Source organism: Coturnix japonica, chromosome 7 (genome assembly GCF_054131305.1).
Source record: "Coturnix japonica strain WE chromosome 7, WE-NBRP24, whole genome shotgun sequence".
Taxonomy (NCBI): Eukaryota; Metazoa; Chordata; class Aves; order Galliformes; family Phasianidae; genus Coturnix; species Coturnix japonica.
The window spans coordinates 26,004,342-26,031,592 of record NC_140669.1 but is presented as its reverse complement, the minus strand read 5'-3'; the positions used below and the strand labels follow the sequence as shown (position 1 = coordinate 26,031,592).

The 27,251-nt window shown below is 45.2% G+C and overlaps 2 long non-coding RNA genes across 2 annotated transcripts; both read right to left on the bottom strand.

Moving 5' to 3' along the window:
* Positions 1-2,842: 2,842 nt before the first annotated feature.
* LOC146760126 (uncharacterized) lies at positions 2,843-7,813 on the bottom strand. The gene is made up of 4 exons (XR_014948104.1): positions 7,687-7,813; positions 5,499-5,551; positions 4,755-4,872; positions 2,843-3,007 (listed from the first exon to the last, which is right to left on the bottom strand). It is a non-coding gene; the product is annotated as an uncharacterized LOC146760126 (long non-coding RNA).
* A 6,134-nt stretch (positions 7,814-13,947) lies between these two features.
* Positions 13,948-26,075, bottom strand: LOC107316446 (uncharacterized). Its single transcript, XR_014948103.1, has 7 exons — positions 25,960-26,075; positions 25,375-25,546; positions 24,165-24,239; positions 22,106-22,213; positions 20,667-20,801; positions 19,530-19,729; positions 13,948-17,883 (listed from the first exon to the last, which is right to left on the bottom strand). It is a non-coding gene; the product is annotated as an uncharacterized LOC107316446 (long non-coding RNA).
* Positions 26,076-27,251: the final 1,176 nt, after the last annotated feature.

The following is a 27,251-nucleotide window of genomic DNA, read 5'->3' as shown; positions in this document are numbered from 1 at the left end:
CTGTGGGCAGGACACACAAACAGAGCAAACCCCCTTACAGCATGCACCAGGAGGAGCTTCCCTACCTGCTGGGACCCACACGTAACCCTGCAGAGCTTCTGCAGTAGCAGTTTGCAGCTCTGCCATGAAAAACCTCAGCCGAACAGACCTAAACCACGCAAAAATGCTAACATGACATTCACAGTCCTTTTATAGACAAGTTTCCTTTACAGTAAGGGCTCTTAGCTATTTCTGCTGCTTCTAGCATCAGATGCATTTTAATCCTCGTGCCAATACAGAATTCAGACCTGCTGCTCATTTTTTGCTGTTGCAGGGACAAAGGATTGCTCAGATGAGCTGGAAGCCAGCAGGGTGAGGTGCCCCAGATGACCCCCTGACTGGGGGTTGGAGCTCAATGATCTTCAAAGTCCCTTCCAGCCTAAGCCTTTCTACGACTCTATGACTGCTGCTCATCCAGACCCGTGCTGTGACAGAGCTCCGCCACTGCTAAACACAGCCCATAAATCAAAATGTGAAGATATGAAGCGGGACCGAGGCATGACTGCAGAGTGCCTGAGATCTGAGATCAATATTCATTTTACAAACCTCTCTGAAGAGATCCTTAATTAATTGTTGGAATTAAAGTCCAAATTGACCCCTCAATTTGTTCCCGTGGCCTTTAAATCAATTTTCTTCTCTTTGCAAAACATCATTTTAGGACAGGCAAACAAAACAGCACAATTTTTAATGAAGTATTTTCTCTACAGATGCATACCCACCCTCTGGATATATTCTAAGCAAGATGCACAAGGCATAGAGCCAGCATCTCCTGCTTTAATCCGAGTCTGGGAAGTGTTTCCCCAATAATAAGCACGTGGGCCAGTTTCCGCAGTTAGCTTTATGCTCTCCACATGTGCACACTCATTCCTTCCTTCCTCCCCACCATGCAAAGCCCCAGACCCTGTGTTGGTGCACCAATGACTTTGGTGTACTTGGCAGCCACGCGCAAGGAAGTCTGCACACACTGAGCCGTGCCTGGCGGAACTGCTCCTGGCAGCAGCACAGCTTTTTGTTAAGAACGACCAGGGCTGACTGACAATTTTGCCTCATAATGAAAGCCAGAGGAAGGAGAAGAATGGTTTGCCAGCTTCCACAGCCCTGGCTTCCTCAACAGTCTTTATTTTCCACTTCTTTTTACCAAACCTTAAATGACAGCAACTCACACCTTGAGTTACAGAGCTCGGAGACCCCCTTATTTCACGTCCCTGCCTAACTGCTACAACTATAATCTTCTGAATTTATCTTCCTGCTGCAATTCACAGAGCAAGGAAAAGAGAAAAAGCAATTCAAGAAATGCAGGGATTTTCCTACTACCACTGAAGTCCCAGCTTGTGTCGGCACTGCAATGCCATCTCCCAAGCCTGCAATGCAAGCTCTGTAATCCATGCACCACCACCTTCTTGCATTTTTTTCCTGGATTTCTTAATGTCTGTTATTTTACTGATGCTTTCCAAGGAATTTTCAAAACCAGAGAATTACAGAATTGTAAATATTGGTCAGGACCTTATATATATAAGTAGCTTGCACAGGAAAGCACCCAGGCAGGTTTTGCATCTCTCCAGAGAAGACTCCACAAGCACCTGAGTCAGACAAAGCTCGTGCTTAGCTTTGCAGATGACATGCTGGCGACACCCTCTTACCATCCTACATAACACTTTCCTCTGAGAGAGCTGGCAGTGCCCAGCAATCAGCTGTGGGTGCTCTCTCTTGCTGGACTCTTATCTGATAGATCCAAGACTGGATTGAGACAAGCCACTTTTCTATTCATTGCCCCCCAAACAAGGAAATTAAGTCCTGTTTAGGATAACGAGGATGGGTTTGATGTCAAAATGAGACTTCTGATCTCCAAACCATGGTCAGCTACATCGTGGACTTTCTCCTCATCCACAAATGGGACAAACACATCCAAAAGCCATCTAAAGCCTAGGATGAAAGGCACGTGAGCTTGACATAAAGTATTAGAATCTGAAGGAATATAAATTGGCAGAAAGACAGAAGTACATCAGCACTTGATGGATTTGAAAAATGCTATGCAGAATCCACCTATTCAGTTGCACTTCCTCACAACAGCGAAGAAAACCAGTAAGCAAATACACATTTAATTCGTTGAGTTAAATTGTCCACATTCTCAAAGGCCACAGTGGGACTGCCAGGTAGGCTCTTGGATGCACCCAGAGGTGCTGGCACGTCGCACCCAGTCCCCTGGTATGTGCTGGGACACCACAGAGACGGGTAATGAACGCAGGCAGATAGCATGCCTGCATTTTAATAGCACATTCCCGTGCAATTTTTTTTTAACTGATAGCTCTGCACAGAATTCACAGATGAATACCATCTGGTGTGGTGATTTATTGCCCCTGAATTTCTCAAGTTACTTTTTTTTTCTCCTTACTTTTCTCATCTTACCTTTTCCTTCTATTTTCTTTCTACAAAAACATTTCCTATAGAAATGCAGTTGAGAGAGACATTTCCCTAACATGCTATTTTATCATAAGATAAACAGTGGCCTGTCACTAGACAGACCAACAAACAACTGATGTATGGGATCTATTTAATATCTCTGCAACTCCAGAGGCCTTCTGGCCTTATGGGTTTTTTTCTTTCCTTGCTGTAAGAGTTCTCCTTATCTGGTCATACAAGAAAATGAACGTATGATAATAGCATTTAAGAGCGTATTATAATGCATAAACACAAAGAGAAAAGAGCCCCAGTTCCCCCAGACTTCAAAGAGGTTGAAGAACACAGTGAACTTCTCCTAACTTTGATTTGTAGAAAACAAATTTATCTCCAACTCATGTCTTACCTCTTTCTGCGTATATAATAATGTCCATCAGCACAGATTACAAGTTCTTTTCAGTCCTTAAAAGATTTGGTCTTTTAGCACTGGCCCAAACTAGCATTGCTCTTGTGTCAATTGGGTAGGAAGAACATGGTGTGATGCTGCTTGGAGTCAGCAGGGAAGGGAAACCTGTTTTGGAAAGAGAAAGACTAATTGTGTCAAACTTTCAGATTTTGGAAACTGAACATCATCGTGAAATAAGTCAAAAAAGCTGTAAAACCTGAGTTTGTCAGCTGAACTACACCACGCACCTTTGCCTTTTATAACTAAGGCACAACTTCTGAACATACACACACAACCATGCTTCAAGGTGTTTTAGTCTGTTTCATGACAGAAATGAGATCAAGAGTCTGAAGTAGGCTTATCGATACCAACAAGCCCAGATTCCCCAGAGCACCGAATCATAGATGTGTTCTGGGAAAGGAAAACGAGACATGGAGATGCTGACAGAACACTTACCAGTATAAGGTAGCCAAGAGCCAGGCCTTCCTGCATGACTCTCTTTACTTTGCTTTAAAGAGTGGTGTCATCCTGCACAGCAGAAACTGTTTAATTAGCCATTTCATTTCTGATTTCACAGAAAATGAAACATTGTTCTGGCTTGGACTTTATTGGATTACCCAGTACCCAGCCCCTGGGTATGCCTTTGACATAATCCATCATAGCTTTAACAAGACAATTTTCTCGGTGTGCTAAGCAGATCCCAGAAGAATCTAATACTTTAAGCCTTAGCAGGACGTGTTTAGGGGGAAGGGTGGGGAAAGACACCCAGCACTTAAGCCTGCACCTCACCTGAGCTGGACAACTTTCAGCAGTATGTTTTAACTAACAACCTGCCCTGAAGTGAATTAACAGGAGGGGTGGGCACTGCAGGTGCCTGGGAGCAGGATGGACTGTGTGAGCAGAGCTCTTCTCTTTCACTAGGAAAAAAATCAATGCTGCTTTAGGATTTTTCAGTGATTGGCTGCATGCCAGATACTTCTTTTAACCATTTGTTGAAAGCTCTCTCTGCTTCTCAATTGGTAGGGGTGCACATCTATCCTCACTGGATCTATGCTGCAGTGGGATGGAGCACAGCTGTTACAGGGAGAGGCCATGAAGGCAAATCCAGTTGTTTCTGGGGTACAGAATGACCCACGCATTGCTCCATTGATAGCAAAGGTCTTTTAGAAACATCTCACAATTGTCAGTATACTAAGTCAGACAAAGCTAGTTTAGAGTTTTGAGAAGTCCATGACAGATAAACACAACAGGGTATCCTTGTTAAAAGCAGTTTTAGGACAGCAGCCTCCAGGAGTGCTCTGCCACCTACCCACTCTTCTGGAGAGAAGAGTAAACACTGGGAGACCAGAAACACTTTCAAGCACAACACTGCTTGAAGCTCGCTGCCTCCTTCAGTTACTCTCTCTAGGTGATAGTTTTCCAGCCCATCCAAGTGAAGGCTTGGAAGGGGTTGGTGGAGCAGGCCTTTAAGGAAGGGTTGGAAGTATGTGTGCCTTGTGTCCCAGCAGCCCTGGTAGGATACTCTCTGGAGCTTTCTGGCTGGTGAGAGCCGTGTCACAAGTCCACCAGCTGAGCTCTGGGGCTGTCTGAGCTGCACTCTTCTCCCTCCAGGACTCCTGTCTGAACAAACACTTAGCAAGGAGTAAGCCTAATAAAGCTGATCACCAACAGAAGACCCACCACACTTGCTGATGGCAGTGAAGGAGGTGAGGGAAGAGTGAATCCAGGGCCAGTGAAGTGGCATCACAGCCTTTAGCCTCCTTCTCCAATCCAAAGACTGTCAGCTATGGGTCCTGAGCAACAAAAATTCCCCCCAACAAAGTGACTCCATGCTTTTCATTAAACTGTTACTAAGGGCTATGCTTTTACTTACAGAATTGTGCTTTCCTTCATGAGACAAGCTTCCTGTAACCTCATCTGAAATGCAGTGGGAAGCTCTGGTATGAAGGACTCAACACCGAAAGCCCACACAGATGGACTGCAGCACTTATCTGCAAAGAAAGGACATGGGACAGTCCTGTAGATTATTTTCTCTCAGTCTGAGTGAAAATAACCAAAGAAAAAGCAGTGATTGACAAATACACATTTTTAAGCAGCAGAAAAAAATAGAAGGACCACTCCTGTCCCTGATGCTCTTTGGTTCCCAAAAGATTAATATGAAGAACAAATCCTGAACTATTTGTGATTCTTCATACAGCTACTGTATTAAACAACCAAATCAACCCCTCTACTCTACCAGAAGGAAAGGTTCCTTTATTGTTTAAGTATGTCAGACCGAACGAAACCAGATTACAGATTGTTTGTCCTTTAACTAATAAGAAAGTATAATTAAAAGTCATGTTAAAGTTGAAAGATCAAGAGAGCTTGTGATAGATAACCAGCCAGAAGCTGTCAAAACTGTCAGGTCATTAAGAAACAAAATAATTCACACCCCAGTAATTGCTTTTATGCTCATTTTCTTACAAATCCAGGAGGCATGAGTCATTAGTCCTTACAAAAGAGCCTCGTATATAAGCCTCCAATATGCTATGTTGCACTTTTACTTTCTGGGCCTGTTTGCCACAGGTATTGTCCTCTGAAGGCTTAAGGAAAGAGAAGGAGTGATGTTCAGACTCACGTGAGGAGACCCTGTAGGGTTTCATTGCCAGTGAAATTTAACAGATCTCCAACCTGAAATATTAATGTAAAGGTGAGAATGTAGTAACTGAGGCAAATTTTGTCCTGAATCCCCATAGCACACTGCAAAGTTCTAGCTTTGCAAAACAGCATGCAAAGATTTTTCTCCTGCCCATTTCTGCAATTTCTTTGCTCTATTTGGACTGAGGCATGTCTGAGCTGAATAAATCATGCAAGCAAACATTTTGGAGTAGTAGTAAGATTTCTTCAAGCTCCTAGATGCCTCTGGCTTTCTCACAGCAGCTCGGAGCCAGGTGTGCTGGAGGGGGGATACACCAATTTAAAAAGTTATGCTCCTCTTTCCACACATTCAACTGGGTGAGACTGGAGTCACCTGCAAAGTTTTGCTTTTTATCTGAAACTGCTATTTGGGGATGGGTGGGGGAGAGTGGGAACAGGGATATGTTTTACATTAGGTTATTGGCAGTGTTTATGACCTCCAGGTTTGCTCCTGTTGGTCTTCTTTGTGCAATGATGGAGATGAACCTGTTTAAGACGAGAAGGCTGATTTAAGCTGATGTTGTATAGTAGGAAATACACTGTAAAGCCACACATACCCATATTCAACCACTAGATGCCCCTGCAAGCCACACAGTATTCTGAATACAGTGTGTGTTTTGGCAGGCAGAAGAGGAAAAGCTGAGGTTCAACTTCAGTAGGAGGTGGATTTTTATCCTTTCCAAGGTTTTTGCTATTGAGTAGTGCTTGTTTAGCCAGCTGTTTTATAACAAGGAACGTGGCATGCGTATGCAAAGGGACTTCAGAATAACTCAAAAAATCTAATGGCACTTAACCTTGACCTGTACTTGAGTCCAGGCTTCACAAGTGAAGGGTGAAAGTATACCTCCCCTATTTCGGATAGTCTGAATGGTGCAAAAGAGCAGTATGTGGATTTGTAAAAAGCCATCTCACGCTGTAAAGGGTTCTGGGTGTCGTTTACTTACTGTGCTGCACTGTGTAGTGCCAACTTATCTCCTCACATGCTCTCAATGATGCCTGCTCAGGGAGAATGATGTAGCACAGTCTGACCATTACTTTGAACTCAATGTATCAATGAACTCAATGAATCAATGATTCCCAGTTCCCCATCTGCTTTCTGTACCATTAGCAGGCTAACGAAGTCCTTCCAGTTCTCATATACACTTTGCCTCCACAAGGCAGGACTGATTGCATACTCCAGAGAGAAAATTAAGGAAAAGTGAGTATAGCACCTATAATCACAGGTATATCTGGAGCAACAAGCTGTCATCATTAGGAGAAAATCATCAGATATCATGTCTGAAGTTTGAGAACTATGACCAAGGCCAGACTGACAGCTGTGCCAAAGCTGGGACAGGCTCACCCTAGCTCACACCTTAATCTGCTACATTCCCGACATCTGCTTTCTTCTTTCTTTCCTTTCTTCCTTCTCTTATTACTATTGTCATTATTGCAATTCCTTTGAGGATCTCCGTGTTCTCTGCAGAGACAGTCTCAGCACGCATCCTGCTCCCCCGCAGGTGGGGCACGCACCGGTGCCTCGCACCCCTGGGTTTCACTATGAATTTCAGCTGCAGAACTGGCTGCCTAGCTCTGCATGCTTAGAGCAACTGAGATTTAGGGTTTGGATCTGAACCCTGATCTTTATCAACATGCACCTCCTGCAAATGAAGGGGCTGAGGCAGGAAGCACCTGGTGACTAATTCTGACTCTCAACAATCTGCCCAAAACGCCGCTACCAAGATCATCTTTTGTCAGTTTCTTGAGTTTTCTCACAGTCCCATGGCTTAGAGCTGCTCTTTCAAAGCTCAGTGGCACCAGGTGGCTTGCCTCTCCTTGGTTCTGAAGCTCAGACCTCCTCTTTTATCTGCTTCTAGGAGAGTGCCCATGGCCATCCCTTTATCTCTTGTAACAACCCACACTGTCCCCTCCACCTGCCATCAATGGCTGTGAAATCCCACCACTGCCCCCAGCCCACACCCTCTGTTTGCTCAGGTGGCTTCATCTTCCAAACACCTCTTAGTCCACAGCCAACTAAAAACACATTTAGTTGTAAACTTACAGAAATAAGCACCTGTGCTAAATCACCAGCATTGTAAGAGGTGGGCTTGGACCTGCACCAAAGCACTGGAGACGGACAGGCATCTCACCTACTGCTTGCTGTGTCTGGAGGATGAGGTTTCTGAGCAGCTTTCCATCCTCCTCCTGAGAGTTTTGCTGACATGGATGGGATAAATGCTGGATTTTGTTTTCTGGTGTCAGTCCTGTCACCATCACCAGTGAGCAGAGATCAGGGCTGCCCCTCCGTTCCCTGTGAAAAACCACAGGCCGCCATGAAGCCTCTCCTCAGCCTCCTCTGCTCTGGGCTGAACAAACCCAGAGCCCTCAGCTGCTCCTCACGCTCCATGCCCTCCAGACCCTTCCCCATCTTTGTCCAATCATCCTCCAATGGATGCTCTCTGATAGTTTTATGCCCTTGAAATTAGAGGCACCCATACCTGCACCCATGCTTGAGATGAAGCCAAGCGCTGCAAGGCCCCACTGCCTACAATGCAGCCATGCCAGTGCCTGCCCAGCTCTCCCACACAGGAGAATGGCAGCGGTGTCCCTGCACAGCCATCTCATGTCCCTTGGCTCCCTGCCCCTCCTGCCCAGCCTCCCAAAGCAGACTCCTGTAAATATTTGCTCAAGGGAGATCCTCGCAGATAAGAGAGCTGGGAGGCTTCTCGGGGTGACCGCAAGGGTAGGATTAGGGCTGTCTGGGGAGGGATGGGCGCTATGGGAGGTGGTTTCCATGGGGAGCAGGAATCCGGCTCTGCTGGTGCCTGACCATCCCACGGCATCCCGCCATCCTGCTGGAGCAGAGGCACAGTTAACCCTTGGAGCACAGCCCCACATGGGGCTGCCTCAGAAGATGAAGAGTCCTGCATGCCATGCTGGCATTCACAGAGCAAGGACAGCCTTTGCTGTGTGCTCATGCTCACCTTGCAGCCCCTGAAGGATGGGACATTCAATTTCAAGGAAAATGGGTTCAGAAGAAGAAAACCCAGCTGCTCTCCTTCACCCCCACCCTTTTATTCTTTTTAGTTTTACGTTAAGGACTCTCCCAGGCAGAACCTGCCCTCTCCCGTTTCCACAGCCCGCCTGTCCCCCAGGCTGGTGGTGACAGCAGTGACACGGAGCAATGCCACCCGCTATGGGGAACAATGCGGCTTTGAGGCTCCTGGGCGTGCAGGGGAGGGGAAGGGGTGCGAGCACCCCTCCATCTGTAATCCCCTTTTAATTGCTACACAAACACAAGCGAGCAGTGATTTCCATGGATCCACGTAGCAGCTCATTACAGGCTGAACGTGTTTTCTGAACATTTTAACTGAAAAAAGAAAAAACCAACCTGCGTTTTACTCAGGTGGGACTGACATACACCCAGCTTCCAGCATTTCAGCAGAGACTCTGTAATTTACTAAATGTCATTAAGGCCAGCAAACCGCTAATGCGGGGTGTAATTAAATTAAAAACACAAAGCAAAACCCTGTTCGTTCGCTCCTGGAAACAAACACACTCATCTGAACAGTCCCAACCCAATTAGGCCACTTTACTGATAAATGAAAGCAGCATGAGCCACGTGCATTGAGCAGCCCCTGGTTTCGATGGCCGCACACACAGCACTCCCCAGGCTCAAGTCACCAGAGCTGTAAATCAGCATCGCAATCAAAATCAATGAGGAGAGACGGATGACAACCAGCCGCACATCCAGCTCAGCAATTCTGCAAATGAACTTTTCAGGTGTCAAAATAAGTTTCTGAACTTCAGAGCTCTGGACAGATGTTATGGAGCTGTGAAGATAGCTTTCAGATTATGCAACTAGAAGTCTACAGAGGGCTTCTAGAGGGCTCCAGTTTTCATCCCTTAAGGTTCCTCTTACCTTTCTTTGTTGCTGTTGTTTTGCAGCCTAGGGTTTTGTGCTGGAATTCAGAAGGTCCTGAAAGCACAATTCTCTTCTAGCCTAGCACACAGCCTCTCTGTCCACGCACATCCTGGGAGCTGCAGGTTGCAGTGAAACCCAGCCCAGAAAGGAGAATGGCAGCAGAAGGTGCTGAGGACCACCACTCCAATGAGATGTTCTGACACCTTTTTGCCAAGATTTGAAGTGAAAAGCAGATGTGCACACAAAAATGGACATTTTTAGTAAAAAACAAACAAACAAACAAACCCAACTTTACACCAAAGCAGAAGAGAATGATGGAGCATGCATTTGACAAACTGTTTGTGTGGGTGAGTCCCTGAGAAGCCTAAGTGCCATAGGAACTCTGGTGCTCACAACGCAGGGATCAGGATTTAAAACCATGCACTGTGCTCAACAAAAGCACTACTAATGTTGACTTGCACAAGCTGGCTCTCCAGGTCACACTTTGTACACAGAGCAAAAGAAATATCCCAGGAAAGCCACCTCATTACAATAACAACATCTAGGAAAAATGTATTTGCTTTTTACTCCATTCAGATTAACTTTCTGCAAACCCATCCATCTCAGGCGTCACAGAGACCTGTTCAGGGCAACCAGCCCCATTGGAGAGCCTCGTGTCCTTATTCATCCACTCCTACAATCCTCTGCTCTCAAAGTTACCACAATTCTTCCATAGCAGCCCATGCTGCTGCAAGGCTTGGTAGGGGTCCAAACGGCACGCCTACCATAGCAGCTCAGGGTTTTACTCAAAAGGGACATTATTTTGTTTTAAAAATGGAAGCATTACAGAAAATGGCACACACAAGTAAAGCACTCGTAAGGTTTGCACAGGTGGCTATTCAAAGACCAGAGATCTGAAACCCATGTGCCTGACCATCCATTTCTGAAGGTGAGATGAACAAACACTATCTCATAAAACAAAACTGAGTCCAAACAGTTGGCCCTGAACCCTTGTGTCTAGGGTCTATCCAAGGCAGCCCTGAAACCTCGGGTCTTTCCTCACCCTGTGGCAAGGCAAGAACATGAGGCCAGGTACAAGGTGTGCCTCTCCACTTGAATTATTCCACTCAGATGCTCCAGAAGAAGCGGAGGGCACACCTATCTTCATGAGTCACAGGGAGGAAAAGTCGTTGCACGTATGGCCTGTGTGATGCCAATCTAAATGTTTGTATCCAAGAGCTGTTCCCTGGGCTCTGCAGAAACACTCCTGAGCAGACAGGAAGATCAATATAACAAAGCAGAGAGGGCACATCAGTTACTGATACAGACTCTCACAGCTAAGGATGCAGCTGGCGTGTTATTAAAGGAGAGATTTTGGCTACCTTGCAGGAAGCCTAAGAAAAAAAGCTGTCATCCTTTCCTGCTGTTGCTGAGGGAGATTGCTGCAGAGGGACACAGAGTCCCTGCTTGTAGTCATGCCTTTCACACACATAAAGCCAATCAAAACTTCCAGTAATTTCTGATAAGCCAGTAATTACCTCCTGGTGAATCATGTCTGCCTCTCCATGCCTTGGCAAACAATTCTGTTCACTGCCTTTGTCATACGGACGATAAATTTATATTGGTTACACCATAAAATGCCCCATGCTCAAACCAAAGAGCAAACCATGACTGCTGTCATCTTTACGTACTTCTAGGGGCTACACAGAATCACCCAGGTTGGAAAAGACCTCCAAGATCATCCAGTCCAACCATCCCTCAATCACCAATGGTTCCCTTCTAAACCACGTCCCTCAGTACAACATCCACATGCTTCTTAAACAGCTCACATGCTGCTCCCGAGGAACTAAACACAATGGGGTTCTGGGCTGTCTGCATCTCCCATGGGCTGCAGCATTGGTCCTTCTCTCCCTTTTCTCTGCAGATGTGGCTTTTAAGGATGAATTGAAGCCTACACTGATACATTGTTGCCCCGCACATTTCCATTCATATGCTACTGAGCTGGTAATTTTATAAGCAAGAATTAGACATTTTCTGACACCTTTTTTTGCTCGTATGTTTGTTTTAAATTTCCCCACCAAACAGGCAGGGGTGACAGCAGTGAAACAACAACTTGCAGCTCGTTGGCTCTATGCAGCAAGCAGCTCTCAGGCTGCAACACCAGCTTTACGTGCTGGGAAAGACAAGAACAAACCTGAGCACTTCTGCACCATCCCATTACGACAAGCAGACACTGTCTTAATGTTGTAAGAACTCAGGAAACTCCTCCTTTTCAGCAAGTTCTTTCCTTTCTTTCCTTTTATTTCCTTATTTTCTAATTTAAAGCAAGCCCAAGCTTACAAAATGTCTTGTGCTTCTCCAGCTCCCCAGTTCCATCCTGGTGACCCAAGCACATCCCTAACCGCAGAGGCTTCACCACAGACATTGACGGCACATGTTTCATCGCTGGGATGGTTCAGGGCTGTGTAAAGTAAATACAACTGACAATGTAATTGATGTGGTTGGTTTGTTGTTGGTTGTTTTTTCTTTCCAAGCAAGTCAAGAGAGTTTTGTTTGTCTGGGTTTGAATGTCAAGATTGCTGCAGCTCATTTCATCGGTGCGTTATCAAATTCCTTTCTTGAAGGTAAGAGGGTGCAACCAACTCATGGCTAAGAGGATTACTGAAGATGATGTGCGGCACCTGAGCCTAAATTAAACTCAGGTGAGTGCAAACAAAAAAACTTCATCTACTGACCAGATATCCACAGAGGATTCACTGTTTCCAGAAGAAGAGCCAAAACCTGGCGCCAGATGCCATCAGTAGTCCATATGAATCACCCCTGCTGTGAAGCTGTAGAACACACTGTTGGCTTGCTAAATTCCTGCTTGATAAATCAGCCAGGGAAAGGCAGGAAGACTTGCCCATCATTCAGCTTCTCTTGACATGGGATTTTTGAGCTGTGGCGTGTGGTAGGGAACATGTTTCCCTTAAAGCACCGCATGGGCAGGATGGTCTGACTGCACAGGAATGGGGCCCAGAAGTCCTGTTCCACCTAAAATATGCCACATAACCTGAGTGATTCAATTATTCCGGCCTTTTTCCTCTGAAAAACAGAGTTAAATTCCCTTAGCAGTTAACATCTATTACTTGCCAGTGAATCTGGATACCACGGTGATGCAACTATAGAAGATACAGGACAAAAGCAAGATGCTAAATAAAATGATTCCGCCCAAAGAAAAGCACATTTATGGAAAATACTGAGGGAGGCCAGCAAAAAAGCAGTAGAACTATCAACTGATATAACCCATTGCTGATGGGTGGGTCTTTTCATTGTCTACTAGGTAAACAATTTGAGCCATGAGGAGATAAGCTGTACGAGGAGCTGGGAAAAGGGAAAACAGCCAGGAGTGAAAGAGAACAACATATTTGTCTCATGAACGTCTTTAAGAATGAGGAGGCATGTTGGCCAAAGGTACACTGTTTCAGCACTTGCATTTGATGTGATGTGAAAAGGAGAGAGCTGTGGATGAGGAAGGAGATGTTAATTTACTCTGAGGCTAGGAGAGACCCACCCATGAAGTATCGGGTTGGTTTTCTGAAGGGATTAAGGTGTCCTCACCCTTTTGGGAATTCTCTGTGCTGTTTTTGTTGCTGTCATCCAACAAAGGTGTGGCAGCGGAGAGGTCACAGGAGAGGTGAGCAATGCATTGAGCACTCTGCTTCCCCCAGGATGGAGCAACACGTAGCAACCAGGCCAGGTGAGTCAGAATAAGGGAAAAACGATATGGAAGACTTCACTGCAGCACGGGAATTTATGCCCGTGCTTCCTGATCAGAGCTTTATAGTCCCTTAAAAGCAACTTTAGTACTCACTGCATTCTGTACATCTTGCTGGTTTCAGTAGAGAAGGCTACAGAAGAAACAAATCAAACTCTTCTTCAGAGAAACAGCCTGCAATATGGATTTGCAGGGGATCCGCTTAAGCAATCCGTCTGGTAGGGCTTAGGCCTGGCGTGACTCTTCCCCATTAGGGAGATCATGGCTGCACTACCTTTCCCCAGTGTAGCAGTGCCAAGGTCAGCAGAGTCATTCCTGAACACAAGTGCAGTTAAGTTATCTCCCACAGACAAACTCCTACGCATGCAACTTCAAGTTACAATGATGATGGCCAAATTCTTATTGGTAACGGCAGGTAGGGCTGCTTTTTGTGGCTTCATAAGGGGCAAAGTAGCCATTAAGAGAAGAAACTTCACTCAGTGAGTAGCATAGCCCTGGAATAGGTCACAGGGAAGGTAGTAACATCTCTATTCGCAGCAGTGAGCAAGATTTGAATAGACAAAGTCCCAGCTGTGCTGTTCTGATGTTGGAGACAGTCCTGCCAGGTGGGAGGTTGGACCACAGGTCTCCTGAGGTCCACTGACACCATCACTGCTATGAGACCTTGAGGGTAAAAATAAAGCAGAGGCAGCTTAAACAGAAAAATCTCCCTAATTTAGATACCTTGTGGGCTTTTGTTTTTTTTTTTTTGCAAGCCATCAAAACATATTTTCAAACAAATAAGGGCAACGCCATGCACAATGGGCAAGCACAGCATAGTCTGCCAATTCTCTTGCATCCCTCCTAGCCTCATACTGGAAAGCAATGGGTGCACAGGAATACAGAATTAGGGTTCAAGATTTGCAGCCATTACCCCCTTTTGACCTACAGGGAAGTTTTTTATGTGGCACTCAAGAGGTTTCATCAGGAAACTACAGGAACAACTTGTTTCAAGGCACAAGATGACCACCCACCCTCCACTGCCCTGTTGCTCCCACAAGGATGCTCCAGATAACGCCCTTTTGTAACTTCCGAAGATGCTCTTTTGCTGAGGCCACCAAAAAGTCACACTCAAAGTCTTTACACAACAGGGAAAGAATGGCTTTCCATATGAGAAAACCAATACATGCAGCAGCTAGTGACTGGGCACACGCTTGGCTGTCAGCAGCTCTGCGGATGCCACTGGAAATGGCTGCGGGATTTTTAAGGGCACATCAAATTGATTTGGATCTGTTAAAACCTAACGCCTTGAGCTCCATCTGTGTTTCAAGTGTCCCTGCTGGAGGAGCAGAGGGAAGAACAAACACAAGCAGAGAACAGGATTTTCCTTGCCTTATCCCCACTAAGTCTGTTTGTTTAAACAAGATGGGTGGAACCGAAGCCATGCATGGGTGAAACTAAAAGGAGCCAATGTATGTGCCTGACTACTTCATACCAGCACATTTGCAGAAATACATTCCCTCACAATGCAAAAGCCAATGGAGTCTCGACAAGTTCTGCTTAACACCAAAGCCATATTTTAGTCTTTAAATTTTGCCCTTTTCCCCATTACTATTTTACTTCTTCCTGCCTTCAGTATCCCAAGCAGTAGGTTTGCCCTCCTCATGTCACATGCCACCTTTTAAAATAGCTGTTATGGGGTGGGGATTGCCTGCCTGTGCCAGCACCCAAAGGTAACGCCCTGATCTCAGCGGGATTTTTCCGCCTTTCCCCATGGTTCTGCCCAGGAAGAGGGCAGACAGATCTGTATCTCATCCCCTTCCAACCCATTATTTCACCATCTGCGTAAATTCAGCCTAGCAAATGGTCTGAGTGGCAGACAGCTTTGCACAGTATTAATACAATTAATTTGAACAGTGAAGTTACTCTTCAGGAGTTCAGCCACATACAAAACCTCCTTTACGTCCCTTTCTTTTCTGTGAACAGATCTTTGGACCACATCCGATACCCAATTCACCCTTCTGGACTGAAGGGATGTGGCCACTGGGCACAATGGGGATGGGTCAGTGGTTGGACTACACAATCTTAGAGGTCTTCTCCAGCTTTAATGATTCTACGTTTCCACAAGTCTAAGGCTAGAAAAGGTGTTCTACAGCCCACGTCAAGAGCATATTGCACACATGACTTACAGCACAGGGGAGATCTCTCCGGTGTCCTTGGATCACAGTATTGCTATATGCATGTTCCTAACTAAACCACGGCAGACACCTGCAGTGACTCTCCTGCAACAGTTCACAAGTCAACAGGAGACATTTTGTCAATTAGGAGTCAGTGAGCAATGCTCCAAACACAGCCCCAAAGTGCTCCAGCACTACTTGCATGTGCCTGCGCAGCACATCCCACCCTGCTGCTGAACAACATTGCTCCTACCACCAGCATCACAACAAGCTTCACAGAACTGTGTGCATGAGACATCAAAAAACCAGGACTAGAGTGGAGGAAGAGTTTGGAAACACGTCCTCAGTGAGTAAACATTCCTTTCCCTAAAACAAAACCAAACCTAAAACAACAACAAAACAATTTATTCACACTCTTTGGGAGATGCTAATTAAAGTTTACTTTAAAATACTAGCAGACACGAGTGTGGGCTGTAACAGGAACATACTGTGAAGTGACAGGTCTGCAATAATCCCAAGCCTCAGCCAAGTCTAATTCATTCTGATCACACACAGGTCCGAAAATCCAGGAAGGCTCTCAGAGCAAAAGCATGTGCACTTGTGGGAGGTGCAAGAAGTGGCTGTGGAGCTCCGGAGGCGCGAGAGCGAGAACAGGTGTGAGAGCAAGGGTTAATAAATGAGGGGTGCTGAGGAGCCTGGCTCTGCAGCAAGCAGGAGGAGAGCTCTTCCTGCTTGGCTATGGCGGTGAAACGCCAAACACAGCACAGTAAGGAAAAAACAACCACCCAAACACAAGGGCAATACAGGAATGAAAATTAGTTGGTTCTGGTGATGCCATGTTCCAGTCAAGCCATCTACAGGCAGAGCAACACCAAAGCATTTGTGCCCAGAGAGACACAGAGTGCTGAGGAGAAGGTTGGTGGAGATGAGTTACATATCCATAAGCATGGATCCACACTGTGCTTGTATAGATTCACCTCAAGTATTCCATGCTAGGTAGGAAAAGCTGCAGAATGGGATGAATACTGGTGTTGTTAACACACCCCTTCCTAACTCATAAGTCTCTATTCCTGACAGATGCAAGAGTTATATCTATGATGGGCTTAATAAAAGGTGCAGAATACCAATATCTCAGCCCAGAGGTGCAAGTGCACCTTGGGTACACAGACAGGGTAAAACACAAACATCTATATTGGTCTGCAGTGCAAAAAAAGACAGAAAAATTCACTATGAGTTTGCCAGCTAGGAGATCACACACAGCAGTCCTGCACCTATTCACTGGGGAAGGCAATGAGAAGAGAAATACTGGGTGCAATGGGAAATCATGTCACTCATTTCCTGCTGCCAGCACCTTTTATTTATTTTAATTCCATCTCTTTTTCCCCCCCGTATGCTCGTGCCCTGGGAAGGCATTGAATTTCACCAGGATCCCACCTGCACTCGCTGCAGCACTCCTCTCTCAGGCAGGCTTTAATTAGATGGGGCAATAAACCATGTGTTAAATGAGTGATTTCACTTTTAATTGCATTTTCCAAAATGTAATAAATAGTTCCATTACAGAGAATGTGAAAGAGACACCAGACAGGCACTCTCTGTTGTCACATCACTGCTTATAGCCATAGAACACCAACTGCTTTCCAGCTTTGTCCAGTGCTGGTGCTTGCTTTCCCTCCATGGCTGCTGCATGTGGCTCCACATGCTTCAGATGTGTCTGCTCTTCCTTTCACCAACCCAATATTTCACTGGGCCCCAAAAACTAACCAAAGGAGCACACATCCTTACAAGGAATGAACCTGAGGCAGCTCACAGCCCCCAGCCTTCTCACCTGCAACTCAGTTTGTGCCCTTGAGATGCATGAAAATGCTCTCAGAGCCTTCACTGACAAAGTTTCATTCACAATTTCTTTCCATACTTGTGAGATTCCCACCACTCCCTGAGAGATGAATACATATAGATCCTAAAAACCAACCTAACAGATGGGAAGCAGTATAATGAAGGAGCATTACTTCTTACTGAATCTCAAGCTTTCTCCTTGAGCCTCTGAAGAGCCTGAAATCAAGGTCAGTGTAAATAATTTGGTGTCCCAAAGCTGTTTAATAAAAACACTCCTATGTTTACCAGGCTGCTGCTCAGCCACACTCGCGCTGACACCTCCCTAATTGGGGAGAAGAACTCGAGGGTGGCTGTTCTACATCGAGCAGGATTTCTGGCCAGAAATCTACAGCAGATCAAGTGTCGTATTTGCTGGAATTTGACTTTTTTCCATATTAGGAATCCCTTCAAGCTGATGCACCACATTTAAAAATAAATATTAGTGGTTAATGTCAAGAGGGAACTGCAGCCCTAAGGGGAATTCTTCTTAAAAGCTTGGTTAGATCTGTATCAAATGTGTGCTTACTTACTCTGTGGTCTTTGGTTCACAGAGGCAGCCACCTACAATATCCAAATGAGCCTCCTTCTTTTCTGCTGCCAGGTAATGACAGTCAGTGATGAAGACTGGGACTGCTGGGTGCAACTGAACAGTTTGATCCTGCAAAAAAGAAATGGGATTAGCACCATGAGCCCTGGCCAGTGTAAGTCACAGACCCCAAAGCTCCTGAGACAACTCATCATCTCTGTTTAGCATACAAAAAAGAAGAGAAGAAAGAAGAAGACAGACACTTCAGCAGAGTCTGCTTCGGTGAGACAAGAGAAAATGGTTTCAAACTAAAGGAGAGGGAATTTAGACTGGGATATAAGGAACAAACATTTTGCAATAAAGGTGGTGAAACACTGGCACAGGTCACCCAGACGGGTGGATCCCCCCTCCTTACAGACACTCAAGGTCAGGCTGGACGGAGCTCTGAGCACCTGATGCAGTCTCTGTTCACTGCAGGGGAATTAGACTGAATGACCTTTAAGGGTCCCTTCCAACTCAGACCATTCTATGATGATATGGATGTGGTGCCTGGGAATTGGCCAAGTGTCTCAGTTCTGTGGCAGAGAGAGCTGCCATCAGCATCAGGGGATGAGATGGTTTCCTTCTCATCCATGTCTGTGTACAAGACACAGCTCTAGGCATGGGCTCTTATTTCTGCCCAAACCTCCTGAAATACATTGCCTTTTTGACATCAACAGATTTTAAGGTATCCAAGAAGCTTGCAACTACAATTGTCACTTATAAATAGCTTATAATTATATATCAATATAAGGACAGGTACAATACACAGCTGCAGATGCATCTGGCAATGGGGAGATGGGATTTCAAGGCCAGGCTACCTTCAGTGTCCCTAAATTACATCCATTATTGCACTTGGATGTGGCATTTTTGGGTCTCAGTCTAAGACGCAGCACATGGAGAAATGCCTTCAGGTACAGAAGTGCTGAATTACACACCTGCACGGACTTCTGAAGGACAGGCCCCAGCCCTATCAACTTTTTAATCTCAACCTGAAAAATATCTTTATATTTTATAACCATCCGTTGCATGTCTGACCAGCTTCAAATCTACAAAGTAGTTAAAAATCCAATTATTTTGCACGTTAGGAAAAAAAAAGTGCACAGCACACGTTAGGTGTAAAACCTCACAGCAAAAACCAATTGCTTAGCAGATATAAACAGCCTGATTGAGATACATGGCATAAATTTTGCATAATCAGCAGCAGTGGCTAAATGTTCTTAATCACATTTTAACCACCTACTTGCAAACTTACGTTAAGTGACCACAAAATACCCAAATGCCTGAATATAATGTTTTTCTAGTTATTAAGTCCTCCTTTTTGTTCTTGTTTCATACATCACCTTATTGAACTGGTCACTCAGCTGCCCTTTACCTGTTTGGGAAATAATTCCTCCAAGAACAACACACCCTCAGGCTTACTCCTACTTAGGTTGCGCTATAAGCTAAATTGGCCCTAAATCAGGGAAAGCCCTGAAGATGTATTTAAATGTGATGTTCTTAAACTCCATTTGCAGTACTACATGAACACGCACGTCAAAACATTGCCAATGCACAGGCCACATATAGATCCCAAATTAAATAACTGCAAAATCTTATCCATCTGGAGCAGCCGGGCACCTTGGTCTGGGTTTATTTCATCACATCCCATGGCTTGCTTTCTGGTGCACATCTTCCAGCACCCACCCACCCCCCCCAATTCCACCAACATTTCCTTGCCAAGAGGTGCTGAAGGTTACCTGGTCTTTGCTGTCTTTTTCATGGAAGAAGGAAGAAAGTGTTGATCTGGTGCCTGGTTGCTGCAGTCAGAAGCTGATAACAATGTTATTTTTGCATTTTCCAACAACAAATCTTAGAAAGCGTCTTCCTGAATACTGTGATCTCACAATGTCAAAGCTCTCTCCATGCCTGGTGTTCACCCAGTATGGAACCTGGAGGCCTTTACAGAAGAAGACAGAGAAGAGTTTGCTTTCCAGGACTCCTCACCTCCTGCAGAGAACACACTGTTAGCACCATTCAAGCTCCTGCTCTCAAAAGGAAATCATGTCCTCATCTCTATAAATGAAGAGAGCAGGATTTGATAGGGCAAGTGGAGAATCATGGCCACCTGAGTCAGGTAGGACTATTGGCAGCTCTTTTCTTCCCAGCTCTGATGGCTTTCAGCTGTCACTACACCTGGAACTAAGTCAAACGTGTGCTTATCCTGCTGAGCAAAGTTATTTCAGCTTCTACAATAAATCAAGGGCATTAGCAAAGCCTTTCACAGGCTGCAATAAAGAACCATCCTGTATTTAACACACAGCAACTTCCAGCTGAGACTAAGCATGCTCTTTTAATTTCCATTGCTTAATTGTGAGCCAAGCCCTGGCTGCCCCAATCACCTCCTGCTGGGGTAGGGAGAACCCACAGCATTCTAAGCATGGGGCCCAGAAAGATCCAGCATCCCCTGAGCATCCCTGCAGGCTTGGGCTCACCTGGGTTGCTTGTATCCATTTTCACTAATCAGTAAAAAATAACTCATTTTGGACATCTTATAACATGGTCCCATGCTCCAGGGACTACACGTGTTCAGTGGAAAATGGAACGGCTGTGGGCACCATTTGAAGCAGTACTGTAAACCAATTCCCAGCCAAAGCAGCTGCTTGTACATGATTACCCCTCCCCTCCGAGTCATGCTGTTACTGTGATAGACCATTGGTGCTTCCCATCAAGTTAGGTTGGGGTGTTTAGCAAACCCTTTCAGGGAGAAGAATTAATTTTGCACATACTGAACAAAGGCAGAGAAATAAACATCCCAGACATCTGCCATTTCTGCAGTGGAGAAAAGTTCCTCATTGGCAACCTAACACCAGTTATGAAGAGTCATGCAAACACACCGCAGTTCTGAAAAATGGCGTCTGATGCACCTTCAGCTGCTGCTGCAAGAGGATGATGAATGCTTCCCTTACAGGATGGTGTCACCATCTTCTGGCTCAGAGTCGAGTGTTTCAAATGAGCAGAGGAATCTGCTGCTGAAAATAAAATTACAAATGAAGGACTGAGGAGAGTGGAGACCTTTTTGTGTCTGTTTCTCTGTGAAACTTTGTGAAGTTTATTGGAGGCAGCTTCCTGCATTCACAGAAAGCTACATTTCTTTGTCAATACCCCAATACGCCTGCAGTACGATGTCAGAGCCAGAACAGCTTTTAACCATTTCCTTTCAGATAAATGCAATCATCTGCTCAGATGTACTGATCATAAATTGGATGAAATCTTTTGTCATCTCTTCGAAGGCTTCTCCCCCACTGCAGTAGGAACAGTCACGTAACCAACTGCTGATAGCAGAACATGTGGACTTCGAATAGGTTGGCTGTGTCACTCCGAGTCCTAGCTCCATAGCACTAACTTTAATTGCCAGATATTTTCCACCTGCTCCTCTCAAATTTTGTATGAATATACAGGAGATTTCCACTATGAAGTAGCTTTCGACACCATATGGGAGACTAAGTTATTCCCATTTCAAAGTTGAGTTTGTGAGACCAAGAAAAACAGCTTGTTGACACTTGAAAATTGACTAGAAGAGTTTTTTTGGATGCTCTTAAGCTAGAATAAGAAAATGTATTAAATCAAGTTAAAATAAGTAAATGCTTATTCCAGAATATGTGCTATTATATTTTGCATTAAATAGATCAGTTACAATGGATGTGCTTCTAGATATAGGTGAGGAGTCTTCAGGCTCTCAGAAGCAAAGGTTACACCTTCATTTACTTCACTGGGTCAAGATGTTGAGAAGGGGACTGAAGGGCTGCAACCCTGAGCCTTAGCAGAGCTTCCATGGTCCCCATAAGAGAAACCTGAGCCTGGAGTGGATGAAGATTCTATCTCTGTTGTGAACAGGCAGGAAGAGCTGCTCGTCTCAAGACAAGACAACAGCCTTTCAGTATTTAAAGAGTGGCTATAAGAAGGAAGGGGACAAACTCTTTAGCAGGGTCTGCTGTGTCAGGACAACAGGAAATGGTTCCAAACGAAAAGGGAGATTTAGACTGGATATAAGGAAAAAGTGTTGTTTTTTTTTTTGCAATGAAGGTGGTGAAGCACTGGCACAGGTTGCTCACAGAGGTGGTAGATGCCCGCTCCCTGAGCACCTGAGGGAGCTGTAGGCGTCCCTGTTCACTGCAGGGGAGTCGGACCAGATGGTCTTTAGGAGTCCCTTCCAACTCAAGTGATTCTAACATCCTTTGAGCATCACACCATAAGGTGGTTGCCCCAGCTCAACAAATGGAACAGGGAACCTATGGCAGAGGAAAGATGAGGATGGAGGTATCCCTCATCTCACCTCTCCGTAGCTCTGTACTTCTGGGCTCTCGTCACACTTGACCTTCACTCCTCAACCTGGCACTTCAGTCTTCCAGTTGAAGAATGTGAGCAGGATAACTCTCTTTCCCTTGAAAAGAAAATGAAAGATTCTGTCACTCAGTATCTGATTGGCTAAAGCATATTTGTCAAATATGAGATCTAATTGCAACCTTTGAATGAAGACCAGATGCATCTTTTCTACGCATTGAAAGAGTGAAATTATCACCCTAGAATAATTCATCCAGGAGAAAAGGTAACTTCTACCACGCAGCCATCATCACTCAGTGAGACTTGAAGTTCTCTGGAGATAACAACTTGAACATAAGCACTCATCATGCAGGCAAATTATGATAAAGTTCACAGAATGCTGAGAAGCTCGAAGCTGCCTGACAAAATGAACAAGTCTTGGGTGTCCAAATCCCTAGCAAACCCTTGTACACCCCAGCTACAGAGCATACTGCTCTGGGTACCCAAGGCACGCTTACATCTTGGAGTCAAATCTCAGACTATTTCTAATCTCCTTCCCTATTTAAACTTGCCTGCTTTTTTAAGCGCACAAGGGGATGCAAACAAGCTGGTGAAACCCATCTTGCATTAGTGCTTCTTTGGTCCATCTCTCTGCCTGGAGGGACCAGCGAAATATCAGCACTCAGACCTGGCTCAGTTATCTGTACTTTAGAGCTATACGTGTTGCTGGTACTTACGGACATTTTGGGAAGTGGGAGAGGCTCACAGAATGGGGAGATATCACATATATGTTAAGGGACAGAAGACAGTGGTTAATGAGAACGTTACCGAGCTGTATGCTGGGTGTAAAGATGGTCAGAGGATATATAGATTCAGAGAATCATAGGATAGCTTTAGGTTGAAAGGGAACTTAAAGCCCATCCATTTCCAACCCCCTGCCATGGGCTGGTTGCTCCCACCAGATCAGGCTGCCCAGGGCCCCATCCAGCCCAGCTCTGAGCACCCTCTGGGGATGGGGCACCCACAGCTTCTCTGGGCAGTCTGAGCATGATGGGAATGCTATGGACAAAGCAGCGGAGGTGGTGCTGGGTCTGGCTTGAGGAACTCCATAGGGTTTCATGACAAGGTTTTGGGAGCAGAGGTTCTTCTGAGAAGAGACCAGAAGCTGCCCTATGATAGATAAGAGCCAGTTCCAAGCCACATGCCTCAATTTTTCCATAATTGTCAGGCATAGACTGTCCCCTGACTACAATTAGAGAAGCTGAGAGAGAAATGAGCCAGCAACAAACCAAAGAAAATCACAAAACCATAATGGTTGGAAAAGACCACTAAGATCATCTCGTCCAACCATCAAAGCAGACAACACCTGCAGAAGCAGCAAACAGCAGAGGAGACCAATGGGACAGCCCCCAACTCCAACCCGTTGTGTGCAGCGAGCACCAGCACACATCCAAAGGCACCAGGCATTCACAGACAAGGTCCAATGGAACAACAAATAGTGAGTTCAGCTGCTCTTTACTTAAGGACACATCGCACACACTGGCATGGGAGGGAACACAATTTTTCTGCCACAAAGAATATTCTGTGAGAAAATACAGGTGTGTTTCTCATGCCCAGAGAGAAGACGAATTACAGCCTTAGAATTCCTCAGTTGGGCCAACCATTCATTCAGGTGGCAGAAAAAAAAAATAAAGAATCCTGCCTGACAGGCTGCCACCTGCAATCAGAGGCAGGTTCCTGGCCTAGGAGCAGCCCTCTCCAGAAGGGCTACATCTGAAGGAGGTAAAAGGAAGCTCTTTGTTTTGGGGAAAAAAAATAACAAAACCTTTTTTTTTTTCCTAAGAAGACAAATCACTTGGATCTACAGAACAGCTGCACAACGGGTTGGGCAGTGTAATGTTAGGGGTTTCCATGGTACAACCAGAACTGTCTTGTTTCTGTGCTATCTGCACATGTATCAAAAATCATTTCCCTCCCAAAGAGGCTGCAAGAGCGTTAGAATGGCATTTGGAAGCCTGAAAGTAAAACAGGGCTTTGACTTTTCATCTCCCCGTAGCAGAACTTCACTTTACCTGGAAAATATTGCATCACCAGAATTTCACTTCCCCCTTTGCTTCTTCGGTAACATCTCTAGAGGCAGGAAAACACTAGACAGCAAACGGCAAGGAGAATTACAAACGTGACAGAAAGCGAAGTCACAGGCAGTAAATGGGCTTCTGTTGGTTTGTGCTTTCCTTCTTCAATGAGTAGAAAGGGAAGAGATGGAAAAAGCCCTGACGTCAAAAATTGTAAAAGTCCGGGCACTTGATACTGTTTCAAGATTCATCCCCTGTAGAACAAAGTATCAGTTCAAACCAACCACAGGCTAATCTGCTACAATCTGCAAACTTCTTTGTCTAGTTATTGTGGTGAGTGCCAAATATGGAAGACAGGCAAGGGCCCATTTTGGTTATCCTGAGCCTTGTCCATTGCAGTTTGAGCACAAACCCTCTTCCAGTGGCTGGGCAGGTGGTTCCAGCCCTCTTGCCTTGCAAAAACAGTGATTCCTGTGGTGTGAGGGGAAACACAACTCAAAGGACCACAGCATCTTCTGGAGCAAAAGGGAGATGCGTCACACACCGGCAGGACTCACCTCCTCCTCCTGCAGTCCATTTCAGCCCTGTATTTCTGTGGTTCTAAGTATTGGAACAAGGTAACTATTTGTGTGAGGAGGGAGAATGGTACACTCACTTTTGTCTTTCTAATTTTTCAGTCAAACTAACCTTGGAATGATCTTATTCATGTCAAAAGCTCCACTGAATCAAGCCATTTCTTGTGAGTGCCGCATAGAAAAGCATCACACATTTTTGAGATGCAATAAATGGTGTAACTCCTTTCTTCCCCTTGCACGAGAGCAGACTTTTCTCTCATTCCCTGCTTCTTCCATTGCCTTTCATGAAATGCAGGCACACCATTGCCTCCTTACCCGGCAGTGCAATTGCTCACATGGGTGAATTAGCTAACCCCACCCCATTTGCAGCAAGCAACCCTCAGCCATGAATCACCTATTCTTTGGTGAACTTTATGAAATTTGACTGTTTTCTTCCTCTCCTCAATTCCATTTTTCATGCCCTTGTGTCTATATGAGGGTGAAAAAACAACCACCACCACCATTGCTGCTTTGAAATCCAACATGGCTGCAAAACCCCAACAGCCAACCCAACAGTTGTTGCACAGGAAGAGCATGTGCTTCTACACAGGTGGGTGTCCCAATTACAGGAGGAAATCCAGCTGTCCACTCACCCGCAAAGTCCAAGCTCAGCTTGGCAGGATATCTGGAGAGGCTGCTGCCTTCATAGGAGGCTCCATCTCACTCCATGCTTTGGGATTTGGTATCTGTGCACTGCTGGATGGATTACGGCTGCAGTACAGGTGGACCTCTATCACCCTTAAGGCAATCCTATAGATGATGCATCTATAAAACATCATAAACTCAACAAAGCCTTACAATGATGACGTGAGGTATAAAACCTTTAGAGGTGCTCAGGTGGAACAACACTGGTAGTCCAGCACAGCTCTCAAAAATAGGAGTCCAAGTCACACATGAGGCCTGTGATAGAGATGGTGACACGAGAGAGGTGTGATGCCTCATGTCACACCTCAAGTGTATTTGTGGGCCAGAGGAAGAACAGCCAATTCTATTGCCTTTGGACAACTTCAGCCTCAGAAGCCCTTATGCAGCTATGAAACAAGAATTTCCCATTCACTTACTGTAATTAAAAAACAAACAACAGAAAAAAAAAAGACAAAACTCTTTACAAGTTTAACCAAATTCCCGACGTTTCAGCCCAAGTCCCAGCAGACTGCCTGATGAGGAGGCCCACATACCGTCATAGGAATCATCATCACACGTGTCCCACTTCCTCTGCTCTTCTCTGCTCACAAGATCTTTATCAGGAGAGATCGCTTATGCTGTGCTGTTTCCTCTTCTTGTCACAATCTCCTGCACAACAGGGATTTCTCAGAATTTTAATGCTTAATAATATATTTGACCTTTTCATTAGCCCTGCTTTTGGTTGGCTGCCACAACAGCTCTGTCTCTTTGGGTGGCACACATTGCAAGCCAGGTACAAACATGCAATTCACATGAGAAAATGCTGTGAAAACCAGGTTGAGGCACTCCACTGTTAGGTTTCAAAGAATTCAGGAGACATTACGATGTGGAAAATGATACCACCTTTTTCAGAACAGAAATGGCACCAAGTGTGTCAGAGATGACTAAGTTCCAAAGAAAATAAACACCTATTTCTCACTTATTGGTAGAAGTTCAGGAGTTAAATAAAGCAGTGCTCTTTGGTGTTGCTGGAGACTGAGCTCTGATTAGCGCTGAGGCACAAGGAGCAGCATCACGAATGTTACCTGGTGCCAGGACACCACCACCTCTCACTTCACCTCTTTTGACAGCTCCTGAAAAATCTGCTCTAACAGCTTCTTCGCTTGCATCTCTGCTGCCTATTTTCATTCACTGCTATAATGCCCTTATCCAGGATAATCCGAATTTCTCTGACAGCAGTATTTCATGCATCAGTGTATTAAAATGCTTTCCTGCAGCCAGCCTTCGGTTCTCTTTTGAAATAGATTTTAAGCTAGACTAAATTGAGATACATTTATTGATTCCGTTAGCATTGATTTATACTGATTCAGGTGCTTATTTGGGAGCAAATAAGGCGAATCAGTTTTATTTGGACTACTGCAGCTTCTCGTATTAAACCCTTTCCACTTGAGAGTGATTTCCTGGCTCTCATTCCCTCACTTCTGCACAGAGAGTCAGTCCTTGCTTCATTACTGTGACAAGGACAGCAGTGATGGCGACAACTATCTGATGCCAATTGTCCAAATTACGCTTGTCTTATGGAAGACCCCTTGTGAGCCACACTTTGTCATCTCTGGTCGCTTTCCCCCATCTGTATTTTCCCTACAGTTCCTGAACAAGCACAAGTATCCTTGGATATGAGAAAAGTACTGCTTTTGGGGAAAGTTCTGGTTAAAATTTACGTAAGTGTGCTGCTCAGCTTGAGGTCACACATGAAATGAGTCCAGCAAAGCCTTTGGGCGGTACCAAAATGCTCCAACACACCACACCATGAAACTGCTTTGGGCTTTTTGAGTTGTGTTTCCTC